Raw genomic sequence first — 26,905 nt, forward strand, 5'->3', positions numbered from 1 at the left:
ACCTGAACATTTTCCTGACATATTTGCGGCATTATCAAAGCACTGCCCACAACAATTTTTGATGTCCAAACATAAATTTGCAGTGATTTCCAAAACAGTTGTCTCTAGACATTCATAAGTGTGGGATTTTAGCGGGACAAAACCAAGAAATCTCTCTACAACTTCACCATTGCCGGTCACATATCTTAAAATTAATATTAATTGGTCTACATGACTCACATCTGGTGTTGAATTGATTCTTATGGAATTTTACTTGGCATCCTTTACTTCATCAGTGAATTGGTTTCTGAGCCGCTCTGCCATTATAGTGATGAATTCATCTATTCTAGCTCCAGGCAAGCAGCACACTTATTGAGCCTCCCAATATGGGGAGGAGGTGAGCAGCCCTCAGTGGTGAAAGAACAGGTTAAGGACTATTTAGAAAAGCTGGACATGCAGAAATCCATGGGTCCAAGGATGGATTAATTAATTAAATCAATTAAAGTGCCCATCGACGAATGCTTGTTTTCCTTTCCCATGGTCAGGGAATAATTTGCAAACACAACAGTAGACTGCCTTAGTGATTTCTGAAAAAAATCATCCAAATTGTCATTTCGGTTGTCCCATTTTTCTTCATCCTCAGAAAATGGGACTCGTGAAGACCTCTAAATTGCTTTTGTCCTGCAACCTCATACTCTTTTCTCCAATTTTCCATATTAGCTATGTTTTTTGATTTATTTGTGAAGAAATATTCTGTCCTATCCAATTAAACAGATTTTGGCCATAATGCAATGTGTTCAGAGTAGGTTTCTTCCCTTACTTTGACAAAATTACCAATATTTTGTAGTTCAATTGTCACTTCAGAGTTCACTTGTTCAACTTTTGCAGTTGTTGTGGTATTCCCACAACTAGGCAAGTGATCAGATCATTCAGATGTTTTCTCGCCCGTACCTTTTGATGAATGTCCACTATAATACTTTAAGCTTTTAAAAATAAGATGACAAACTGTCTTTTTGTTAGCTTCATCTTCTTGCCTCGCCTTCATTTTTTTTGCGTTTTTGACTGCCAGACTCATAGTGTCGCTTCATTATTGCTAAAAAACTGACCTTGATCTTAGGCAGATCAAAAATGTCTGAAAAAGCAGGGGTGTAGCCACGGGTATGCCTGGGTGAGCCGGGGACTGCCCAATTAGGTGTAACGCAGGTAATCCCATGTTTTTATCAGGCTCTGTAAAAACGGGATTTTGAACCATTACATACTAGTGACAAATCACGGCATTGTTGCAAAGTGTGGGGGAGGTGCTTTTGTTCAATTGGATAATTGGTCAAGCAGCCAGACTTTGATTGGCAAATGATGATTTCCCTTACTTGTTGTTATGCTATTGCTGAGAGAGCGAAAAAATGGCAAAGCAAAATGCTTTGCTAGACTACTTCAAAAAAACACGTTTAGAGCACGGTTTGCAGAATGCAGAAAGCCTGGACCGCTTTGCGACTTGCAATGCTTCAGTCATTTGTGAAATTTGTCCTGCATTTTGGGGCCCCCTGTCGTTGGGGGCCCCATGCCACTGCATGATTCGTTTCACGGTAAATCTGCCACTGCCAACATGGCTACAGCAATAGTTAAAATAACTATCTGGTACTGTGCTGTGAAAACAAATGAGACCTTAATGACCACCTGTTGAAATGTTATCATGGACCCTGTGTGTATGAATGTGAAGTAGCTGAAATAAATACAGGTATATTCCTTTCAGTGTACTTCTATCAGTTTTATGCACAAAACCTTATATTACCAGCTGCGTTTCATTTTGGAAACACATTTGGGAATCCAAGAAGGGCTCTGACTGTTGTTTCCATTGGGGAAAGAGGGATATTTGTAACTACTCACACCACAGCAGGTGGTTTCTGGTTGCATGTTGTTTTTCTTTCATACACATAATTGTAATTTAGAGCAGGTTTGTGGCTGTTTGTGGAATCCTCTTCTCTCTAGGCTAAAGTGTTCTAGAATTTCAGGGCCTTCCCTTTTCTTTTCTGCATCTAATTGTTTCTGCTCTGTGCTGAATTTCCCTGGTGTTTCTGCTAGCACCTGGCAGTACCCATGTTCAAGAAACAAAAGCTTCTCTGTAGAATGACCATGACAAGAACAAGCTGTAAGTAGCCAGCTGAAGGTGACATTTCACTGGACATCCAACATATGTCATTCAGCATTGCCAAGGTTTTTTGCTCCCCATCCTATTGACACAGAAGAAAGGAGTTTGCATTTCTGATTCATTAGCGAGAGTAGCTGCTTTGAGGATTCACTGATTGTGGAGAACCAGGTGTACTTGTGTACACCTTGGGCACTTCATTTTCAGGTCCAGAAAGCTACAGAAGGCAGACACCTCTATGATGCACATTCCCCTTGGAATATGGAGTCTTATTTAGGCCTTGCTTTCTAGGGGTGAGAGCAAAGGGCTGGGTGCCTGGAAGAATTTGGTGTATTATTGTAGTTTGAGTCTATGAAATACCAGATTTGTTAGTTATTTCAGCTGGAAAAATTGCGTAAAAAGCAGGGTCTTTGCTTTATAATTTGTGTGCAAAATTTCCTAAGGCAAATTAATAATGATACACTCCTCACTCCTCTCAGCCAATCAAAGGGTATGCACTGATGGCCTCTGAAGGGAATTATCTCCACCCCTGTTGTATCGGAAGGGCAAATTAAACTGTACCAGGTCTCCGGAATTGGAAAGGAGGAAATGGGGAGACCCCTGTTTTCTTCCAGAAAAGCAAAACATGTAGGGAAGCAGTTAATATCTTTTATATAAGAAGTAAGGTCAAACTGGATTAACTAGTCAAGTCCCAGGTGGAGGCTGACGGGGCCCATGAGAGAATGAAGGGCCAAACCAGAAGGAGAAGCAGCATCCTCCAAACCTGGATTAGGCAGAATCCCTGTTAATCTTTCTCTATCTGCATAAAATAAAGGTTAATAACCTGACTGCAAAAGAGCCAACTGGGGAATTAAATATCACGTGAAAGGGATTATCACATTTTAAAAAGAATTTGAGAGTGACCATGACATAATAAATTCATTAGGTGCCTTTTCAGATCTGCACTGAGTTGTACAGAAGCACTGCCCCCCACACCCCATATGAGGGGGGTGGAGGAACTTGAGCTCCTGCTTGATATTTAAGACATCAAAAACAGAGTTGCTAAAGAAAGGAGCACATATATTTTCATTATTCATTTTTTGAGTCTTAGAGAGACCAACAGGGAGTTGGCAAATGGAGGGAGGCACAGGGGTGAGAAATAAATTATTAGCATTTTCAAATATTCACTGCAGATTAATCTGGGGAAAATGCTGGTGGTTGTTAAACCTCTTGTGTATTTCTCAGATACATTTGTTTTAACCCAGTCAGTTCTTTTTGCTTATTTCCAACCAGTAAACTTCATTTTTGGAGTTTTAAAAGGTCTTTAAGCTGAACAGAAATCTAATCCGAGCCAGAGGAGCTGACTGACCAAGCAATACCGTTAGCTGATGTTTTGGCAAATGCTCCACACAAACTACCTTCTCATTTCTTGCTCCACTAACATTCAGGCCCCCAATGTTTCTGTCTCTCGCTCACTGGCTTCCCAGTAGCACTGAGAATGTTCAGCATGTGCTCATAGCGTGGTTAGCATCTTCTGATTGGCACTAGAGTAAAAGCCTCTTCTTGGGCAGAACAGAGTCTCCAGTATCGTTCTATAGGGACCAGATCTCTTAAAGTTTGCAGTATTCAGGTGTTATGTCTTCTGTGTTCTGCAGTAAGAGTAATAGCAAAACAGCAAGAACCAGTCAGTACAGAATTAATTTCTTGGCTGACCCATTGCTCAGGTGGTGATCAGGGGTATGTCTGAAAGATTTTAAGCAGGGTTGGCTCTGATCTGCTTTGGGGTGGGAAACATGCAAGGCTGTGAGAGCACAGTACTGAATCAATGCTCCGGTTTGGTTCTGAGGAGCCCTGTACTCCTGGAGGTACATCTCTTGTAGGAGATACAAAACAACTTGTGGACACTAGAGATCCTTAGGCACATGTTGCAGTGTAAGCATATTAGGTGTGGTATCCTACACAAATTAGAGGATTGGGCCAAAAGAAATCTGATGAGGTTCAACAAAGACAAGTACAGAGTCCTGCACTTAGGATGGAAGAATCCCATGCACTGCTACAGACTAGGGACCGAATAGCTAGGCAGCTGTTCTGCAGAAAAGGACCTTAGGGGTTACAGTGGATGAAAAGCTGGATATGAGTCAACAGTGTGCCATTGTTACCAAGAAGGCTAACAGCATTTTGGGCTGTATAAGTAGGGGCATTGCCAGCAGATCGAGGGATGTGATCGTTCCCCTCTATTTGACATTGGTGAGGCCTCATCTGGAGTACTGTGTCCAGTCTGGGGCCCCACTCCACAAGAAGGATGTGGAAAAATTGGAAAGCGTCCAGCAGAGGGCAAGAAAAGTGATTAGGGGACTGGAACACATGACTTATGAGGAGAGGTTTAGGGAACTGGGATTATTTAGTCTGCAGAAGAGAAGAATGAGGGGGGGATTTGATAGCTGCTTTCAGCTACCTGAAAGGGGGTTCCAAAGAGGATGGATCTAGACTGTTCTCAGTGGTAGCAGATAACCGAACAAGGAGTAATGGTCTCAAGTTGCAGTGGGGGCAGTTTAGGTTGGATATTAGGAAAAACTTTTTCACTAGGAGGGTGGTGAAGCACTGGAATGGGTTACCGAGGGAGGTGGTGGAATCTCCTTCCTTAGAGGTTTTTAAGGTCAGGCTGGACAAAGCCCTGGCTGGGATGATTTAGTTGGGGATTGGTCCTGCTTTGAGCAGGGGGTTGGACTAGATGACCTCCTGAGGTCCCTTCCACCCTGATATTCTGTGATTCTATTATTCTGTGTTCCTAGGTAATTACACTGAGCCTGCCTATGTTTCTCCTGTGGTCTCACTTTTCTGTTCTAAACTGTTCTATGGTATTGCTATGTAACGTTAAATAGCTACCACTTTCCACCCCAGATCTACAGTAGATACTGTTTGTATAGTATTTACAAAGTGAGAGCCTGAATTTGAGTATCCTTGATTAGGAGAGCAATCCTTACTAGGGCTGTCAATTAATCGCAGTTAACTCAAAAAATAAATCACGATTAAAAACATTAATCATGATTAATCGCACTGTTAAGCAATAGAATACCAATTGAAATGTATTAAATATTTTTGGATGCTTTTCTACATTTTCAACATACTGATTTCAATTACAACACAGAGTGTACACTTCTCACTTTATATTATTTTTTATTACAAATATTTGCACTGTAAAAATGATAGTGTCTTTCAATTCACCTCATACAAGTACCATAATGCAATATCTTTATAATGAAAGTGCAATTTACAGATGTAGATTTTTTTGTTACATAATTGCACTGAAAAAAACAAAACAATGTAAAACTTTAGAGCCTACAAGCCCACTCAGTCTTACTTTTTGTTCAGCCAATTGCTAAGACAAAAAGCTTATGCTCAAATAAATTTGTTAATCTCTAAGGTGCCACAAGTACTCCTTTTTTTTTTTTTTTTTTGCAGATGCAGACTAACACAGCTGCTACTCTGAAATAAGACAAACAAGTTTGTTTACATTGACAGGAGATACTGCTGCCTGCTTCTTATTTACAATGTCACCTAAAAGTGAGAACAGGCATTCGCATGGCACTTTTGTAGCCGGAGTTGCAAGGAATTTACATGCCAGATAAGCTAAATATTCGTATGCCCCTTCATGCTTCGGCCACCATTCCAGAGAATGTGCTTCCATGCTGATGACGCTCATTTAAAAAAAATTGTTAATTAAATTTGTGACTGCACTCCTTGGGAGAGAATTGTATGTCTCCTACTCTGTTTTACCTGCACTCTGCCATATATTTCATGTTATAGCAGTCTCAGATGATGACCCAGCACATGTTGTTCATTTTAAGAACACTTTCACTTCATATTTGACAAAACGCAAAGAAGGTACCAATGTGAGATTTCTAAAGATAGCTACAGCACTCGACCCAAGATTTAAGAATCTGAAGTGCCTTCCAAAATCTGAGAGGGACGAGGTGTGGAGCATGCTTTCAGAAGTCTTAAAAGAGCAACACTCCGATGTGGAAACTACAGAACCTGAACCACCAAAAAAGGAAAATCAACCTTCTGCTGGTGGCATCTGACTCAGATGATGAAAATGAATATGCGTTGGTCTGCACTGCTTTGGATTGTTATTGAGCAGAACCCATCATCAGCATGGACGCATGTTCTCTGGAAGGCTGGTTGAAGCATGAAGGGACATATGAATCTTTAGAGCTTCTGGCATGTAAATATCTTGCGATGCTGGCTACAACTGTGCCATGCAAACACCTGTTGTCACTTTCAGGTAACAAGAAGCAGGAAGCATTATCTCCTGCAAATGTAAACAAACTCGTTTGAGCGCTTGTCTGAACAAGAAGTAGGACTGAGTGGACATGCAGCCCCTAAAATTTTACACTGTTTTATTTTTGAGTGAAGTTATTTTTTGTACATAATTCTACATTTGTAAATTCAACTTTCATGATAGAGATTACACTACATTATTTGTATTAGGTGAATTGAAAAATACTATTTCTTTTGTTTTTTACAGTGAAAATATTTGTAATAAAAATAGTATAAAGTGAGCACTGTACACTTTGTATTCTGTGTTGTAATTGAAATCAATATATTTGAAAAAGTAGAAAACATCCAAAAATATTTAAATAAATCATATTCTATTATTCTTTAACAGTGCGATTTAATTTTTTTAATCAATTGATAGCCCTAATCCTTAATCATGCAAATACTTCCATTTACTTCAGTGGGATTGCATGGGTTAGTAAGGGCTATGTGAACAAGTAAGGGCTTGCAGGATCAAGCCTAAAATCAGAGGTAAATGTAAACTTTACAGTATTTATAAAGTAAAATTCTTTGTGAAGCTTCAAGAGAAAAGGTGCATTGTTGCTTTTATAATTAATCCATTGCTAGGTTGTCTCTTGGAGGAAGCACCCATAAGTCAGCACCTTCAGGGACCTTCTAAACGAGGACTAAACTTAGTTCAGTGGGAAAAACTATACTGAAAGGCAGTTAAGATGGTGTTTATTTGGACATTGATTTACTGTTAGAATGGTGAGGACTTGTTTGTTTGTTTTTTCTGGTGATCTTTCAACTCCCCTTTAAATGAAACATTTAAAAATATTAACATTGCCTCCAAAATAAGCAAAATTGGATATATTGGCCTAGTATCCTGGTGGCAGGAGAGAGCTGCAATATATTGGAAAGTGAAGGGATTTAGTTATATGGGAGAGAGAGTATTTTTGTGGTTAGAGTAGAGGATTAGCAACCAACACCTATGAGGTTCTAATCCCTCTATTGTGACAACGTTTCCCAGCTATGTCCTAGGTTAAGTCATGTCCCTCCTCTGTGCCTCAGTTTTCCTGACTGCAAAATGGGTATAATGCTGACCAATCTCACAGGGTGGGGTTGTGTTGTGTTGGGAAGATTAAAGTTTGAAGAAAAAAAAAGGTCTGCATAAGTGCTGAATATTCCGATTTCTTTTATTTTTTGACAAGCAGTAGTTGGGGACATGTCCGAGAGTGCTCTCCTTTTGAGAAAAGCGGAGAGCATTCTGGGAGGCACCACCCCACCCCAGCTAATCCGGGTGTCCTTTTGAAGTAGTCTGAAGGTAGATTCCATCCAATTGATGGAGGCTGTACAAAGCAGCTGGGTTGCAGGTCTAGTGAGAGAGGAGTGAAGAGAGGAGCAACAAAGGAGTTAAAATAAGGGAATTGGAGAAGTCTGGCTGGTGGCAAGAGGCAAACAGAGAAATTGCAAGGCTGTGTATCACTGGTTCTTTTAATCTTGTCTGAAACCTCAGGAAATCACCTGGATGTCACTCTGTGATGCTCCCATTTCTCCAAAACTATTTGTCTGTTTAAATAAAACCCCAGAGGAGGTGCTCGGTGACTGGGGGTCACCTTTGATTGGTGACCCAAACAAGAGGAGAGAAGGTCACAGGAAAGTATGTCACAAGGGTGTGAATGAGTGTAAGATGTAACATGATTACTCTTAACTAGCAAGACCATCACAGCCACTGCCAAATCATTGGGTTCTGCATTAATCCTGCAATGTATTTGTAGTCACTTTCCTATCCTTCTCAATTAACTTCTCTCTGTCTCAATTCCAAAGGCATTAGTCTTATTTGCACGCTTCATTATACCACACTGATATGCTAGTGTGGGGTGTAATCCACCTCTTCTGCAGCATTCACTGTCAAATGAATCTAGTGCAGGTTAGAAAAGGGTACCCTGGATAAGTGGGAAAAGACACACAGAGCAAAGAGTAACTAAGTAGTAAGATTTCCTGGCTAGCATTCTAGTTATCAAGTAACATTCAAAAGCAAGTTCCTAGATGGGTCATGTGCTGGGTCTAATGGAGACATTACTGCTATCACACTCTGCTTTTAAAATACTTGTGTTACACTATAAGGAGGGTATATTTAAGTCCTGTGTACATTCAAATTCCCTAGAAGTGTAACTCCTGGAAAGGTATAGAGATAAGACATTGCAGTGATAGGGTGAAACAAGGAGAGAGGATGGGCTTTCCAACTAGCAGATGCTCCTATTAATGAAGGCACCCGTTAATTTATAAGAACGACTGCTGCTAGCTTAAGTTAAAACGGGAGCACCATCTTTTCCTGAAGGTCTTATTTCCATAAATTAAAATGAGGTGGTTTAGTTAGCAGATTTGACTGGTGCTAACCCAGCCACGCAGCATGGAGCTGTAATTTCAGTCAGGTTGGGGGATATAAAGCCTTATGAATGAAAACAACGCGTGGGAGTCACTTGCCATACTGCAGCATTATGGAAACAAAGTAATTCATAAGGCAAACCAAGCCTAAAGTGGATGATAAAGCAAAGCCATTAAATTATCACAAGTTGCAAACCCACTCCAGTAACTTCAGCTCCTGTCACATACTAACTAGAGCAGTGACTCTAGGGAAACCTGATGTTTTTACAGTATCTGTGGCTTTTGGAGCTTGTTCCCCAAACTAGGACCCTTCCCCAAATGTGACACAGACTTTTCCTGTAACTCCCTGAGCAAATCTTGGCACATAGCTGTCAATTCCTGGGTCACTTAACCAGTTGCTTTCCTGATTAAATAGAAAACTCAGGAAGCATAGACTATAGGTAGCATTTACCATCATGGAACTATTTGGATAGAACATTCCTGGCTGCTGCTTACCCTGAATCCTGGGATCCAAAATATTTTCTCTCTCTTCATTTGCACTTTTGTAAGAAGTGTGAATAATCTATTTTTACCTCTCTGTATACAGAGAAATGCAAGAATAATAGCATTAATTATATTCATACATTTTCCACCTCAAGTCATGTCCAGATCTGGACCCTGATCCTGAAACCCTTATGAGGAGCTCCACTGGCTCCAGTGGGACTAATTGTATAAGAATCTGGCCTTTTTTGAAAGCCTGGACAAAGTTAGCAGAACACAGACCCCAAATCAGAGACTTTTGAAATTCATAGCAGAAAGAAAACTCTTGTTGCATTGAATTTAGAGGCTTAATTTCTCTTTTGTGCATTAAGAGAATAGAAGTATTATCTGGAACTTTATCCCGTAGAAATAAAGTTGATTATTAACATTGTCTCAAAATTCTGATTCTTTGTCATCAGTGGCAGTTAATACTTTGGGAGTTGCCAGAATGGATCAGACCAACTGTGCATCTAGTCTGTTTTCCTGTCTTCATCATTCATCAATACCTGATGCTTCAGAGAGGCAAAAATTCAAGAACATAAAGCATTACCATAAACACCTGCTTCATTGTGCAATGCTATACGAGGGGGCAGAGGGAGACAAACTTTCAAACTTTGTCCATATGACCCTCAAAAAACAAAACAAAAAACAAAAACACCTCCCCATAATTGGACAGTGACCAACCAGAAATATGAGATCAGCCTATTCCAGCCCTTAGTGCACCCCTTACTTCTCAAATGCCCAAGTACAATGATGGGTTTTGCTGTGTGTTCTGGAGGTCAGCAGGTCCAGGGAGTGCATTCCAGAGTTAAGGACCCCTTACGCATAACATCTTCCTGGAAGCACACTCTCTTTCTTTTATTCCCAAGGTGACAATAAAGATATGTGTACTTTTATCACTTTCATATAGGAGAAAACTGTTCTGGGTAAAGATAAAATATCATAGCTCAGATGCCCAGAATATAAGATACTCGTTTGTGTCTAACCTCATGGGAATGTCTCAGATACTTCTCCAGTTTTTTCTCCATATGCCAACAAGCCAGTTAGGTGTTGTGAATCAGGCCTTTCGGAATTTGCTTTGCTGCGTCTCTCTGCTCCTTTTGTTGGTCCCTGAAGTATAGCACCTTGTTTCCTTTCAGCTAGGGACTCTCAGTGTTTTACTGCAAGAGCTCCTTATGCAGTCTGGGTGTGCTGATTGCAATATGATGAAAAATGGCCTACTGGGGATTGTCCCAGAATCTGGATGTTGCCTCTCATGGTTTTGGTGGTGGTGGTTTTTTTTTTTTTTTTCTGGGTTGTTTTTTTTTTTTTTTTTAAATGAGGTATTTTCTTGTTTCATTGTTGGGCAGACACATGTGCTCATCTGAAAGAAGGCAACCTGCTTAAGAGCACACCACTTTGTCTGACTTAGCAAATTAATGCTTAAGAGAGGGCAGAGGGGATGTCTGTCTGTCTGTCCATCTGCTGGTTGAGCATAAGAAGCTATTTCTCCTCTTCTCTGCTGTGAGGAAAGCCAGTTGTTGAATCTTCTTCATCCCTCTTAGCAATCCCAAGCTATTTCTTTTCCTTAAATGATGCCACTTATCCCATATTGAGGGAGCAGTGTTGGGGAAGGGGCTTTAGCATCATATATCCTACTCCTGAGGTTCTGGCACATATGTTGTAGGGCACGCTTGATGGCCAGTCATGCCCATGCCATTTTCATCTTTTCACCTTTGTGGGACTCAGAGTTGCTTATTTCAAGTTACAGGAGGCATCTGATTCTTCAGTTAGATACACCTGAGTTGAACAAATACCTCTGCCTGGGTAGCTTCTGACTTCAAAATCTCAAAGATTTAAACTCTCCTTCACGACCTGGTGTCTAAAGCTTAGGGTTGGGCTGCACATTTGCAAAAGAGAGCGAGTTTCATGAACCCACAGCCTTCTCCTGATTCCTGGGCTGACTTCCCACGCACCTGAAAACATTTCTCAGCTGTCTGAAACTATTCCTTTATGGTCCTTGCCTCAGCTGTCTCCAGACTGCTGAGTCTTGCCAACTGGTAGCCGGACGCTGTAAGCTGTCTTAGCTAATAATGGATTGTAGGCAGCAGTTTCTCCCAGGTGAGCCAAAAGAGAGATTTTCCCCCCTGGAGGAGCTCTGCTCAGCTTACAGCATCTGGAAGTCCCATTCTGAAGATCTTTTATAGATCTGGCTTCATCTAGAATGGAATATAGACCTTGAAGAAAGCTACCTGCTTTAGTGGCTGAGACAGAACTGTGGTGATATTAGCGGGAGCCTGATTTCTGTATGAGTCCAAAACAAATAATTCAGTGGAGAGTTCAAGCAATTTAAAGTTGTTGTTTTTTTCCTCTTGCGGTTTGTTGAGAGCAAACTCTGCTTAATTAGCCCATATTCTGTCTGCCATAGATCATAATTCTCGTGGAATGGTTTAGATGAGAGCTGAGCTCTCTTAAAAGCTAATGTTATCAGGCCAATAGACTCCTTTTTGTTCACACGCTTCCTCAGTCAGGATTGCTCAAGCTCTTGCGGGAAGTGTCGTGCTCTTCCCACTCTCATGGTTTCCAGCATGGTGTGAAATGCTGACATGCAGCATGTGACGTTTATTGCAATAGTGGGGGGAGTGGGGGGGAACGGAAACAATACAAATTAGTGAGGAAAGAAATTAGGCATCAGTGAAGCCATGCTCATTTGCAGTAAGAATTCACAGGCAACCCTATAAAAAATAAAACCAGGTGCACAGCCCCACTTGTGAAGCATAACCCTACAATAACAAACCAGTGTGCATAGTAAAGCTGGGAGAATTTTTTCAGACTAAGAGTTTATTCATCAAATAATGCTGTTTTGGTTGACCCAAAATTATTCACAAATTCATGTCAAATTAGCCAAATAGTTTTGGCCAAAAATAAATGTTTTGGGGTAGATTCATAACAGGTGATGGTGATGGTGCCTGTGCCCCCCTTTTGCCTTCTGGCTCAATGGTCAGAGCACTCATTTGGAATACCCACCTTCAGGACCTCACACTGCCTGATTTGGACCAGGAATTTGAACACAAGTTTTCCATTCTCTTCCATATCCCAGGCAAGTACTCTAACTAATGGGTATAGTGTACTCTGAGGTAAGTCTCTTTCAGTCTCTCCTGATGAAGTTGTTACATTTTGTATAAATATTTAACTATTAATTGGGCCAGAGAAAGAGAGAATCACTCTGTAGCCTGGTGGTTAGGCTGCTCCCATGGGAAGCTGGCATCCGAGGTCCAGTCCCTTTTCCAGTGAATATTTAATTATTTAGACAAAGTAGAGCAGCTTCAGCAGGAGAGATTGAGAGAAATGCACCCCCGAATAGCCAATAGCCTGATGGTTAAACCACTGTCTTGGGAGTGAGGAGACCAGGGTTCACGTCCCCACCTCAGAGCAGAGATTCAAAGTTGGGTCCCCCCATAGTAGGTGAGAGTCATAACCACTGGCCTACTAGGATATAAAACGGGGACGTGCCTCCTCCTCGTGTTTATCCATGCCCCAAAGCAAAATGTCTTGGTTTCAACTGACCCAAAATGAATTTTTTTTTTTTTGGTATTTTGTTTCGCTGAGGAAACCAAAAAATCTTTGTTTCATGCCGATGTGAAACAAAAAAACATTTTCACATATTTTCGTTCAGCTAGTGAACCAAAAAATCAATTCGCTTTAGTGCATAGCCCAGTTCTCAGGAGCAGACCCTGCAAGTGAAGAAAGTAGCATAATGGAGGAAAATAAATTGCTGAGAAAATAAGTTTTGGTTTCAAGCCTCTATGGATTGTTATAAGCACATGCACAGAGAACATACGTTTTGAAAATTAGATATGAAAATAAGATATTTGTTCTGATGTGGAGCCTTAAGGGATGGGGGGGCATAAAATATGGCATAGATTAGCAAGACAAAAAGCCCACATTTTCAAAACTGACTAGCGACTTTGAGTACCTCCTAGTCTGTGTGCCTAATTTGAGGCTGCTTAAAGGGGCATGATCCTCAGGAACCGGGTGCTCAGCACTTTCTGAAAATCAACCCCCTTCAAAGCATCTCAAGTTGGGCACCTAGATATGGAGGTACTCAGTCACTAGTCACTTGAAAATGTGGGCCAAAAGGTTTCACTCTATGGGGAATATTCTTTGGGAGCTCAGTCCTGCTTCCACTGTAGTGAGTGGGATTTTTAATACCGATTTCAATGGGAGCATAGTTCTTTTTGATGATTTCTGGACCTCTTCTGTTCACCAGCTCAGAACTGCTGGGTTTTCCACTTGTCTCCTAAAGATTTGCATTGCATCACTCCCTGCCTCTGTTGCTGTAGCATCTTTGTCCCAGAAAATTACTTCTCTAGCTTTAACTGTGCAACAGAGAGGCAGTGCACTGGTGATTAGCACTGGTTACTGGGTGTCAAGAGAGCAGAGTGACTTTTTCACTGATATTCTGTGACCGTGATCTGTTTCTGTTTCTCCATCTGTAAAATGGGGCTTATCAAAATTGCCCATCTTTTAAAAGTGCTTTGAGATCCTCTGAACTTTAGGTACTGGGTTCATTTGATATTGCTGCAGAATTAGCAGGGGCATCTCACTGTGTTATATACATGTTACCATGTATGTGGTGTTAATAATGCAACATTAACCAAACTAACTTTCCACTTCCATGCTTTCTGGCTTCTATTGTACTCTGGGGCTTTCCAGTTGTTAAAGCCATTGAACAAAGAAGGAGAGAACAGCAAACTCTGGGATGGGGTGGAAAGAAAAAGTGAAGAACTAATGAAAAACAGTTGAGAATGGGACACATGTGCTAGTAATGTAAACTGGCAAGAGTCCTCAAGAATGCTGCCATGAGAAAGTAACCAACAGGAAATAAACAGCCTTCCCTCTCTCCCCCTGTAGTTCCCTCTTGCATACTGTAATTTCACTAAATACCATACAGCACAGAACTGCCATAAGGTGCTGTACAACTGAGCTTTAGCTGGAGGAAAACATGACCTCATCTTTTCTTTTCACCACATGCTGTGGTTGCTAATAAGTTTCTTGGTAGTAATACATATGTTTTGGTCCAGTGAACTGTCTCACACATTTTCTACCTTGCATTGCAAAAAAATAAAAAATAAAAAGTGGTCTGTTATAGTTTGCTGTCTCCTGAAGGATTTGAGTGTTAGGAAGCCATTACGCCTTTTTTAGATGCTGTGGGGTTGTAAGAGCTGCCTGTCTCCTGGAAATGAGGTTTTCATTCTACTGGAGGAAAAGGCAGAATGATCCTATCTTCCACCACCTTGTTAATGTTGAATCCCTCCTTGTACTGTGTGGTTCACTGTGCACTGTTTATTGTTTATTTCCAGAAGTTCTGACTCTTCACCCCTTCCAGCTACTGATGTTCTCAGATAGCCATCCATGATGAATTAGGGCATATGTGTTTGGAAGCCTCAGAGGAGTGGGCTCCATCCATACAGATTTGTGCTATCAGTAGTTCATTCTGGCGTCACTCTGAAAATGACCCTCGCAGCTCCTGGCTCTCTATTGTTGGTGATGATGGTGCCAAAAAGATTGAAAATTCTGAGACTCTTCTTCCTTTAGGGGCCAATCCTACAGCCTTTCCTCAGTGAGTAGATCTGTTGCATGGTCAGACCCTGGTTAGCTAACACTAAGGGTGACATCTGTACTACAGCTGGGAGGTGTAATTCCCAGTTTAGCTAGATATACACATGCTGGCTCTGCTCAGACTAGTGAGCTAAAAATAGCAATATGATCACAGCAGCTAGACTCTTGCCCCCACCTCATGTACTCAGATGGGCAGAGCCATCCCTTGGGTATGGTGAATCAGGGTGACTGCTCCAGGCCTTGTGCTTTGCGGGGCCCCATGGGCCAGTGCGATTGGCTGGCACGGTCGGTCCCAGAAGTGGCGGGTCGGTCCCAGAAGTGATGGATTTGTCACTTCTGCCCTAGGCCCTGCACCCTCCTAGGGACAGCCCTGCAGATGGGGTTGTACTTGGGAGGCTAGCCCAAGTTGCTGCCCGTGCCACTTTGGCTACATTGTCACTTTTTACCTCGTTAGCTTGAGCAGAGCTAGCATGTGTACATCTATCTTAGCAGGGAATAGTGTAACACCGACAGACCCCGGTCGTCAGCAGGAGGGATTGAACCTGGGACCTCTGGAGCTTAGTGCATGAGCCTCTAGCGCATGAGCTAAAAACCAACTGCCTGTTAGCTAAGGCTGTAGAGCAGACTCCCTTCACCATAGGACTTGGTGTAAAGCTGCCTTTAATATAAAACTGCTCTAATCTGGTTAACTCCCATCAGCATTTCTTTCAGGAATCTTATTTATACTCTGCAATGATGTTGATCTGTCCCTCTAGAACAGCCTTATGCAGAGTGTACTGATAATTTGAAAGTGAACTGTGGTAAATTCCTTGCTTTTTTAAATTATGGGTTTATTTTTTGTGTCAATAGAGCTAGGACTACCTTTGGTTTTGTAAAGGAGTTCATGAGGGAATGGGTGGGTGGGGCAGGGAGTTGGTAAGCAGAAAGTTTGCGGGCTAAGGGGTTTTAGTGTTTTTCTTTTGTGCTCAGAGAAACAATTTTCCTTTGCACTTGGCAATCTCATTTCAAGCACTAACCACAAAACTCGTTGGTCTGAATTAGTGAAACCTTTATGTTTAAACCTTTGAGCCATGTGCTAGATATTTGGAAGATGACGAAAATGCCAAGACTCACAATATGTAATAGCTTTGGTTTGTGGTCATAACGGTTTAGATTGAGTGGAGGGGTGGGAAGGGAATTTTACAAGCTTTGAGTCTTCATTTCTAGAGGATAATGGAATAGCACTGTTTATCCTTTCCCATAAATACCTGCCTATGGCTTTCTCCTGAGTCTCTACCATGCAGTTATGGGTTTGTTTGAGCTTGTCTCTCTTGAAATATCATTGCTAAGTCCTTTAAAATTGTTATTTCTTTGTTTTTCTTTTAAAGAAAAATAATTGGATCTTAAGAGGAATGTTTTGTGTTTGGTGGGAAGGCTGGAGTTTGTTTAGAGAAAGGGGATCTGAAGAAGATATAAACCAGAGATACTAGCTATGAGGTATTAAGCATGCATTCCAAGAGAGAGTTGAAGAGATATACAAGGCTATAAAATACCCCCTTGCATACCAGTTTCTTTCCCTTGGAAATCTCTTAAAGCACTGAACTAGTAAAAATGTATGCTGGAGATGCCCAGAGCCTCCAATGGAATGAACAAATGGCACTAAATTCTGAAAGGGAGAATCAAAACCTGGCCAGAGTAAGCTCTCTGTCACAGGATACTTGAATTGCCAGCAATGCAGACTCACACCCCTGCTGTACATTTTCTGGAGCTCAGCTTTTCCTCTGATGCTTCAGTCATTCTTGGAAAATCCTCCCTAAAGGTGTCAAGAGGCGACATTATCGTGTGCTTGCTCAGATGAATGTGAGGAAGGAGATGCAGGAGGGAGAAGAGGACCTGAGAAAATGAGTGGTACAAAATACCCAGATTATCAGAGCTCATGAAGTGGCAGCTTTGAACGTGAAAGCACTAGTGCTAGAGCCTCGTAATTCCAAAGAGCAGCCAGTGTCTGCCACCAGGGAAAGGAAGGGAAAAGCAACAGCAAATCTCAATTAATAGTTCATGCCAACAGAAATTGCAGCTCCTGAGTCAATAAAGAAGGAATAATTTTTAAAAGGGTTACACTGAAGGTGGTGGTTCCTAGAATCCAGACGTTTTAAACATATTAAAACAAAGGGAGTGCTGGTTAAAAGAACAACATGTAAATTGCCGTTGTTAATGCATATGTTTTTATTAGGGACCCTGCTCCCTCAGAGTAGATAATATAATCCTATCACTCCGGAAGCACCTTCAGTTTCTTTCTCCAATAGATTTTGGGCCAGGAGGGCATTGGGATTAATGAGAGGCAACGATGATGGGAAAATATTCCATTATCCCTACCCTTTGGCAAGCCTGGATAATTAATGAAACCTTTGCAAGAAATATCATTCGTTTCAATGTAATTGCAAAATAATTATCTCATATGGTAGGGGTGTTAACTGTGTTGATTGATAAGGTGCAGGTAACGTATGAAACATCTGCTTCAGGAATATATGCACTGCAACATTGTTCTAATTGGTCAGGTCAGCAGAATGCCCTGCAATTAAATAGATCAAAACCCGTGTCGAACGCTGGAGGTGTTTTGCCATACACACAGCATATGACATAAAGAAACCCAGTCTCCTTGGGGAGGTTTCTGCATGCCAGAGGGGAATTCTTTGTTCACAGTGTTGTCAGTGGATTGGTGATTGAATTTTTGAGTATGGGCTTTTATACAGTACTTAATTACAGAACATCATGCACAACTAATAAAAAAAAAACCAGAGGGAAAGGCAGAGAGTGAGAAGAAATCTTCGGACTAAACCACTGGATTGAGACTAAGGAGATCTTGGTTCATTTCCCAACTCTGACACAGACTGTGTGATCTTCTGGGCAAGTCACTTCCTTTATCTCTCTGTCTGTTTCCCATCTGTGAAATGGGGATAATAGTACTTTGTTTCTCCCACTCTTTGCTGTCCTGCCTAGTTAGACTGTAAGCTCTTCAGGGCAGGAACTGTCCCTTACTATATGTTTGTATGGCACCTACCAAAGCTGAGCTCTGTCTAGAGCTGATCAGAAATTTTCCAATGCAACTTGAGTTTTTTTGGAAAACATCAGTTCATTAAACACAAAATTTCTTGTGAAAGCGAATCAGATTTGAAAAACTTTCGCTAAATTACAGGCAATGTTCCAGGGATAAAACTATTGTGAATGTCCATTTCACTCAACAGCTGCCAGTCCCAAGGAGCAAATTTCATTTCAGAGATGCCATGTGTCAGTCAGTGTTCCTGAACATATTTTTGGGGGATTTTTTTAAAAATGTTGTTTCGTTCCGATTTAGAATACCAAAATTTCTCGCACACCAGAAGTCCCAAGTTTTGAGCAGCTCTAGCTCTATCTCAGTTGGAGCCTGTAGGTTCTACTATAATGCAAATAGTAACAATAAGACAGGAAGGCCTTTTGAAGACCTCTTTTTGGAGGGCGGTCAAGGAGTTATGGGGGGAAAAATTCATAGAAATTCCACAGCCCTAGTAACTTGGAACAGCCAAAATGTTCCCAAAATAGATTGTTAGTGAGTAATTTGAGAAGAACTAGTTCAGTAGGGCAGAGTGCCTTTTTGCTGATCATGCTCATGTCATGAGGGTCACTATTGCAGTGGCTGCCATTAAAAAGTCATGGCGTGCTGTTGAGTGGCATCTGAGCAAACACACAGTATTTTCCTATACATAGAATAGGAAATAATTGCATTCTTCGTTGCTGCTGAGTGGTAATGGGTGAGCAATGCAGTCTTTTTAATGGCAAGCAGCCTAGGGAGATGTTGTGGGGTAAAGGAAGTGGAGTTGTTCAGCACCTGATCAAGTAGGTTGTGGGTCATCTGTTCACTATTATCTCCCCCTCTGCCCTCTCTGAACCTCATTTTAATTTCTCTGATACAGGGATGGTCAAAAACAAAACTTCAGGGGCTGCAGCATGGCCCATGGCTACTTTCCTTTTCGATAAAGTGTGCTACATGGAAACTCTGAGCCTGATTCTGATTCTCACACTGGTCTTACGCCAGACTATCACCTCTGATTTCAACTGAGCTGTTCCTGATTTGCGCGAAGAGCAGAATCAGGCCCTTCAGCATGTGTTGTTGTGTGTAGTGCAGCCAGACTGCTGGGACCATGACAGAGCATTGCAACATGGGGTTTATGGTCTCCATGGGCTCAATTCTCATGTGAAAGAGGTGGGTTGCTATAACCTGGTCCATTTTATGCTGGATAGGTGTGAGCCTATGGGCACATTGCCAGCATCACCCTCAGGTGGGCAAAATGTGTTTTGCCCAGTGCTTGATCTGCAGCTCCTGCTGCATATGCCACTATGGGGAACTCCAAGTCTTGTACCAGGTCTGGAATGCTGTTAATGTCTGTGTGAGATTAATGTCAAGCTGTTAATGTCTGTGTAATGGGTTTTTATTCCTCATTACTGACCTGATAGATAATTCCTCAGCTGTTCCTCCAACCTGTGGGATTTTACCCACTTAATTAACTTCCTATCTTGTTAAGTTAGCTCTCCTTTTTTGCACAAGGAGCTGTGTACAACTTGTGTTCAAGGGACTTTTCTCATGTTCATATCAAAGGTACCGAAGTCCCTGAGGCTGGTGCAGAGCCTTTGAAGTGAGTGGTGCTGCTGCAGAGGCCAAATTTGGAAGTGCTTTCTTGTGTTCTGATAGCAAGTTGTTGACGAGGAGCCAAGTCTGTGATATGTCATGTCTGACACAGAGGTGAGATGCCCCATCCCTGCACCCCCAAAGGAAATAAATGGAAACCGGTGACACTGGCCAGACGACCCACTTCATACAGAGTGCCTGGTGGCATGCTTTAAAATGGAAAGCTACCATATACTCATCAGCCTTTCAGCATGTTCGTGAGCTGTCTATGTAAATAAATACACACATCAAACAAGGAGCCGACAGCTTTTTACCATGTTTCAGGCTGAGATGTTGATTAACGATACAGCTCATCTCAGCATCTATCAAATTAGTGCTAAGACCGTGGCTGCATCTTAGCTCTATTTAATGTACAGATATTTACATCATGGTAGCTGTAAAATGTAATGAGACGTTGGCTGGATTTACATCTGTTTGGTGTTGCTCATGATTTACAGAAACATTCAGCTTAGATGTTTCTTTCATCATTATCTTCTCTGTCTCTCACTCTCTATTCATTGTGCCCGGTTAATTGTGTTTTTATGCCCATGTGCATCATTGTGGAAGTATAGAGGGATCAGAAAAACCCACAAGAAAGGCATCCACCCCTCAGTGCCACAGAGCTAACAAATGTTGGCAGGAGAAGGATCTATGAGCAGGGCTAAATAAAACTTTTTATCTCCAGCACTGAACCAAGCTGCGCTCTTTAAACCAACATAAGGCTGTGAGCCACAAACACCAAATTTGAGGAGGAGATCTCAATATTACATTGTATAAGGGACACGTGTGAGCACAGTTGGGTGGCTATGCGCAACTCTAGGAACTTTTATTATGCTCAAGGCTGTTCTAGAAACAGCAGGGGTACAGAGAAAGGGGGATCACATATGAAGAAATTTCACTGAGGTGTGTACAGAAGAGGGACTCCTTACTTCCCTGGTAGGCAGAATCTGTAGAGCCTGCACATGGAGGGGGCATCTGCTCTCTGTCACACAACTCTTTGATGTTAGGGTGAGCTGGGAACTGAACCGAGAAAGACTGATGGCTCTGCTTCTACATACACCAATCCAGTGCCAGTGCCCTTATAGACTGCAAGATGTAGGAGTTAGTTTCAGCCTAGTGGTGGAGAACTTTTCCCCATCACCTCTGGGCACCTGGGCTGCACGGTAGGACACAGGATTTCAGAGAGAGGGTACAGCAGCAAGAAGCTACAAATTGGCATCTACTGTCCAAACTGGAGCCACAGTGTGAAAATAAATTCCTAGTGCACTTACCAGACCAGAGAGTACAATGACTGGATTTAATTATCAAAGGTGACAAATGGCTATAAATGGAATTGTAGATATCAGCAAGATGAAAGTGTGTAGAGGTTGCAGAGGAGTTTGAGCTCCTAACCGATTGGAGAGGCAAACCTACGTAGATGGCTTCCTGTCTTCTTATAGTACTAACATCACCATGTTACCAGATTTATTATAGGTGGGCTGGGAGTAAAGGGATGAAATTAATGTAGACAGTTTATATGAGAAATCCCTAATCATGAGATCTGTTAGAATTCGCAATGGTCTGGCAAATGAAAGAAGGGTAGTCCCATTTCTTCCACTGTTCAGAACTGGATTGGACCAAATATTGGACAAGGATAGTCTGGTGGGTGATTGAAAGGAGCTTGTCTTCTATCTTTTCTCCTGAACCATGAATGCGTTTGTTACACTCTCTGGCCTCCTATGCTGTAAGAGGCTAAAACTCCAGACCGGTGTGTGACATCTGGCACTAGAAAGGGCACAGGGGATGCGAGAGCTGTGCTAGTCAGAGGAGAGAGGTGGTGAAGGGGTAATGTGAGGAGAGAGAGAAGCCCTGTAACCATTCTGGCATAGGTCTGTGTTGCGCCAGTTCCTGTCTGAATCCCATCTGTCAGTAAGAGTGCGATCCAGACCCAACGTTGCTTAGTAGAGAGGGAGAGAGCTGCAGAGCAACTACTCTGTATGGCATGTGCTTCTCCCCCCTCTCTTCCCAGCATCCTACTGACTTCTCCAAGGGGAAGACTGAGAAGATCTGATATGACCTTCCTCTACCTGCTTCTCTCCCAGGGGCCCTTCCTCCTTTACCCCAACCACTGACTACAAGGTCTTTTGTTTACTCACTATGTACATCCCCTCCAACTTTTCCCCTCCCCTCCATCCCCTCCTGGCTAGTCATGTATCTTTGTCCATTCTCATTGCCTCCCTACACCTTCACCATCCGCTTGCAGCCCTCTTCTTACCATTTACAACTACTACTTCTCTGAAACATACAGCCAGTAACTTGCCAATCTGCCTTCCACCCTCCCCACACCAGTGAAACGTCAGTCGACAAAGTCTCGAATAGTCTCTCCCTGGGCAATCCTTGTGGCCACTTTCTCTGTCCTCCTCCTCCTTGAACTTTCTGCAGTGTTTGATGCTGCTGATCACTTCTTCCTCCCTGATAACCCCTCCTCCTTTGGCTTTTTCAGTCTACTCCTCTCTTTGTTCAACTCCTACTTCTAAGTGGCTCATTCAGCATCTCCTTGGGAGTTACACAGAAAATGGAGGAAGAGGGGAAGTTGCACAGTGTTTTGTGCCCCTTCTCTTCTCACTCAGTACCTCATCCCTGAGAGACTTGATCCGTTCACAAGGATTCAGCTTTTATTTCCTGTCCTGTTTCTCTCTAGCCAGTCTGTCTCTCCTAGGGTAACCAGATGAAATGAACAAAATATTGGGACACATGGGGGAAGCCACAAAAAAAAGGTGGCCGGAGCAGAGTTGCTGAAGCAAAAAAAAAAAAAAAAAAACCGCTGGAGTGGCCAAAGCCACAATATCGGGACAAATGGCATCCCGAACATGCATTGGTCGGGACGCAGGACAAAGAACTAAAAATCGGGACGTCTGGTGACCCTAGTCTCTCCATCACCTCATCCTGGATGGCTCACTGGCAGCTCTAATTAACAAGGATAAAAACGAGCTCCTTATTGTTCTTCCCAACCTCCTCTCCACTTTTGCCTTTCTCCACTGTTGTGGACAGCAGGTCTCCTTCAGGTCACATAGCATCACTACCGTGGGGTCATCTTTGACTCCATCCTCTCTGCCTTCCTACACATCCCGACTGTTACCAAGTCTTGTAACTTCCTCACAACCTGTTGACAATCTGCTCCCACCTTTCTGTCCCAAAGGCAAAAACTGTTCCTCCTGGATCACTACAGCCTCTTCCTCTCCAACCTCCTTGTCATTCCTGTCACTCCACGCCAGTGCATCCAAAATACATCTTCCTTGCCCAGTCAGATCATTCCTCTCCCTCTTTCAGTGCTCCCTTCGCTCCCTCTGCCACTTCACTGAGTTTACATTTCTTGTCTCCATCTTTCAAATGTCTGCCCCAGCTTACATCTTGGATTTCATTTATTGTGTCCTTATTTCTTTCACTCTACCAGCCATGCTGGCCTTGATGCTGCTTTCTTTCCTTTCATTCCCACCTTCTAGCCTCTTTCCATGCTGCCCCTATGCCTGGAGGTCAGGGAATCCATGACTCTGTGAATGCGCCAACCATGAAACCCTATCTAACCTCTGAGGAGGCCGCTCTGCTCCTGAAGAGTCAGTAACAGATACAGAGCAACTCTGTTGATGCTTCATAGCCTTGGTGGACAGATTCCTCCTTCTCTGTAAAGGGCCCACTGTGCCCTGGCTGGCTACTTAGGTGTGGCATTGAGGAGTGAAAAGGGATTGCCCCTTGGGGAATTTGCTGCATTTATGCCTGGAGAAATTGTGTGTTTTCATTGAGTTAATTCAGGCACTCAAGGAACTTTTGACAAGTGCCTGCATAAGCAGAAGTGACTAAATGAAGGCTGAAATCTTCTCCCAGTTCCTGACACTAGGGTATATTTATTTTGTTTGTTTGTTGTCCCTGACAGGTCAGTCAGCCCAGTAGCACCAGCAGGTCAATGAAGAAAGGAGATCCTGACTGACGCATGCTTACCTCAACCTGACTTCTGGAAAAGAACAAGTATTGCGCTGAAAACCTCTCACCGGGCAGCACTCAGGTAAGGGAGGCGGCTCTGTTAGCACTTCTAACTCTGCTGGCACCAGGCTGGCCAGTGCTTGTTCACTGTGCTGCTTTCAGCTGAGGAATCTTCCCTGGTTTGTTTCTAGAGTAGCTGCACCACCATGTAGTTCTAGAGGTGAAACTCTGCATTATGCTGACTCATGGAAACTGGAGCTAGAAAAGATGGCACCTTCTATTCCAGCTCCCTAATCCTCAAATAGGCCAACATAGCTCCCTTGCAGTGTATTCCCCTGTCTTGTTCTAAATGATGGGATTTTCCCTATTTCCCTTGAGACACTATTCCAGAGTCTAATAGAATTAATCTGTTTACCTCCCTCTTAACCCTTGACCACTGCAGATGCAATTAGTAGAAGGGGATGGGAGGACTGTTTCCTGCACTGTATTGAGAAGGCTGGCCACACGCAGCTCCTTGTTAGAAGCACCATAGGGCTGCACTAGCCATGTTTGGTTTAGCGTGAGTGCCGAGGGTGTGTGTTTCAGATCATAAAATTTGATGCCCTCTGCTTGTCATCTTGTATTTGCCTGTCGTGACTGGTACCCACAGACTTTTCTCTGTGAGAACACAGGAGCATTTTTATCCATCATTATTCAGGGCCTGGCAGGGCAGTGAGTTGTGTTAGATGCCTGTAGGAAGAACAATATTGCTGGAAACTAAAGAGGAATGCAAAGCTGTTGTGTTGTCTTCTCTTGCTGGTGACTATCTGGGGCAGTTTTGTCAGTGGCACTGGAGCACTCTGGTGCTGGACTCTGAGCTGAATTTCAGTTTCTCTCATAGACAAGTTGGCTGGACTGTATGAATTTGGTGTCCTTGCATCTGGTTTGACATTGCTGGAGGATCTCTGTGTCCCTCTGTATACTGGCCCCAGCCCTTTCTTTGATGAATGCTGTAGCCTCTGGCAATATTTACTGAAAGGACTTGGTGGAAGAAGCAGTTGAACATATAATCAGAGAAATTAGAGCTGAGGCATCCCTAATAGATCTTGTTTAGACTACCCTTCCCTCCACACAAAGGCAAATGAAGGGTCCTTCCCTACAGACCTCACCAGAACATTGTCCAATCTAGTTTTAGATATTTCAGTGGAGGAGGCTCCCAGCATTACGCTTGGGAAACTGTCCAACATCCTAAATGATCCTCCTGGAAGGAAGCTTTTCCTGGTAGTCAGCCTCTGTTTTCTATCCTTTACCCTGGTGTCCCTTTTTCTGTGTTTTCAGGGAGCATAGACTGTCAGACCTGAGTTACCCTCTGTGAGTAAAGAGCAAAATTTTAATCTTGTTGCTTTGTGTTATTGGGAGGTTTTGGGCCAATTTCAGTAGCTAGATCAATCACTTTCTTTCTAAAGCATCTGGAGTGGTTTAACAAACACCAAGTAAGCCACTGATACCAAGATTTATTGGCCAAGACAATGTAACATAGCCTATAAAATTTTACTATAATGACTGTATTTATCAGCATAGTATTTTCTAAGCCTTGGGGATAGAGTTACATGGATTTAGTATTTGGAGGGGAAGAAGGGTTGCCTGTTGAGTCCAAAGTCAAATTATCCATTGATTTTAAATGCCATAACCAATTCCTTTTCAGCTGAGTTCTACTTGGAGGTTGGCTGCTGCATGTCTTAGAGGAGGGGAAAGCATTTGCCTCTGGGATTTTCCTTCCTGCCAGACTTAACTCCTTTGTGAGTTTCAGAAATCCTAGGAAGACAAATTGCATAGGATATGCCACATGTACTCTCCCATTCTCACACACTTATCTTGTTGCTAGCTTTTAAAAGGACGGCATTAGAGTTGGTGTTGTGGAGTACAAGGCGCACACAAAATATAAATCATGGTGGTGGTCCTGTCAGAAGCTGCATTTCTCTAGCTGGGAGCCATTGACCCCTCTTAGTGCAGTCACCAAAAAACCCACAAAACGACAACCCGACATCAGGGGAAATGGAGACTGGGTACCAGTAGAGAGTCCCTTGTTTTTACTCCAACACCCAGCCTCGCCTATTGTTTGAGACTCCATGCAGGGCACTTCTAAGCATATGGGAAAAGCAGCATCTTGCTAAACTAATTCAAAAGATTGATTTTTATAGTCAGCTTCTTTCCATCTCTTCATGAGTTTTGTTCTGCTTTTGTGCATGGAATATGTAGACAAGAGGGATCAAGGTAGATTTCTGTGTCTGTGTCCAGTGCATGCAGTGGATTTCACCTTGAGTCTCTAGTCCCAGTTTAGTTGATCACGCTAAGTAACAGAAACTATTAAGGCTTTGCTGCAGTGTTAAGAGCAAAGGCTGCTATTGTGAATTTTCCTGTAACCCATTTGTATCCAATAAAGATCCTCTTTGCCTTTCATTTTATCTTGTTTTAGAGATAAGCAGGTAGCTGGACATTGGTACAGTGATCCACTTGCAGTTTCTTCCCTTTGCTCCCAGCTTTACAGGTCCTTAACGACCATTTCCAGAATTGTGGGACTCTGTTATAACTTGGTTCTGCCTTTCCAAAGAACTTGCCATCTGTTTGTATGATGTTCCCAACTTTCATTCGGTTAGGCTCATACCTTCTGGTGGAATGAAGGCTGGGTTTGGAGACCTGGCAAGGCTGAGTGAAGTGCCACTGAGCCAAGCATTACCCGTTACTCAGTTCGCCTTAGCTGCAAACAGTGGTAGAAAATGAAGTGTGTGAAAGAGGATAGATGTAGTCCCATGTCCTCAGCTAACAAAGGAAGCTGAGGTTTAACACTGAAGACCATGGATGCCTCCCCTACTCTTGCTTTGTTTGTAAAACTGCTTGAGACTGAAGTCTTATGTGGTGCAATTTGGTGGCTTGTGCCAGTTTTGGCTGCCTACTTATCTGCACATCTTGTGCTCTCTCCATTCCATTCAGTGACAGAGACTAGTTCCACTAGCACTGGATCAACCCCATTTCCCCGGTGACAACATGGAGTATGTCTTCACTGCAAAATTAACTCTATTGATTGGCGGCCAGGCCAAAGTCTGGTTTTAAAGCTCCACTAAATTAAAGTGAGAGGGTTTTGTGTGTTAGAGGAGTGGAGGGTTAAGGGCAATACTCAAGTAAGAACTCAAGCTAACTCTGCAGTAATGATGTATCCTAAGGCTGTGTCTACACTGCAGAGTTAACCTGGGAGATTGGCTCATGGGTTTTAGCAGCCCAGATTAGCCTTCCCCAGGTTTGAGTGTTCCCATGGCAAAGCCCTAGCTAAGTTACTGTGCTTTCACTCTTTCAGCACTTGCCTGTGTGCGTGTGCATATTTTGTGGGTCTTTGAGTTGAGATG

General features: G+C 42.6%; 1 protein-coding gene across 8 annotated transcripts in view; it reads left to right on the forward strand.

Moving 5' to 3' along the window:
- Positions 1-26,905, forward strand: part of TSPAN18 (tetraspanin 18) — a 178,311-nt gene that overhangs the window by 71,505 nt on the left and 79,901 nt on the right. For 7 of the 8 annotated variants that reach the window (XM_048853422.2, XM_048853420.2, XM_048853423.2 and 4 more), the window contains one exon: positions 23,479-23,607. The gene's annotated coding sequence lies outside the window, so the exon portion shown is untranslated. Of the gene's footprint in view, positions 1-19,499; positions 19,644-23,478; positions 23,608-26,905 lie in introns of all 8 variants that reach the window. The other variant, XM_075129542.1, reaches the window with a different exon arrangement.

This window comes from Caretta caretta, chromosome 6 (assembly GCF_965140235.1).
Source record: "Caretta caretta isolate rCarCar2 chromosome 6, rCarCar1.hap1, whole genome shotgun sequence".
NCBI lineage: Eukaryota > Metazoa > Chordata > Testudines > Cheloniidae > Caretta > Caretta caretta.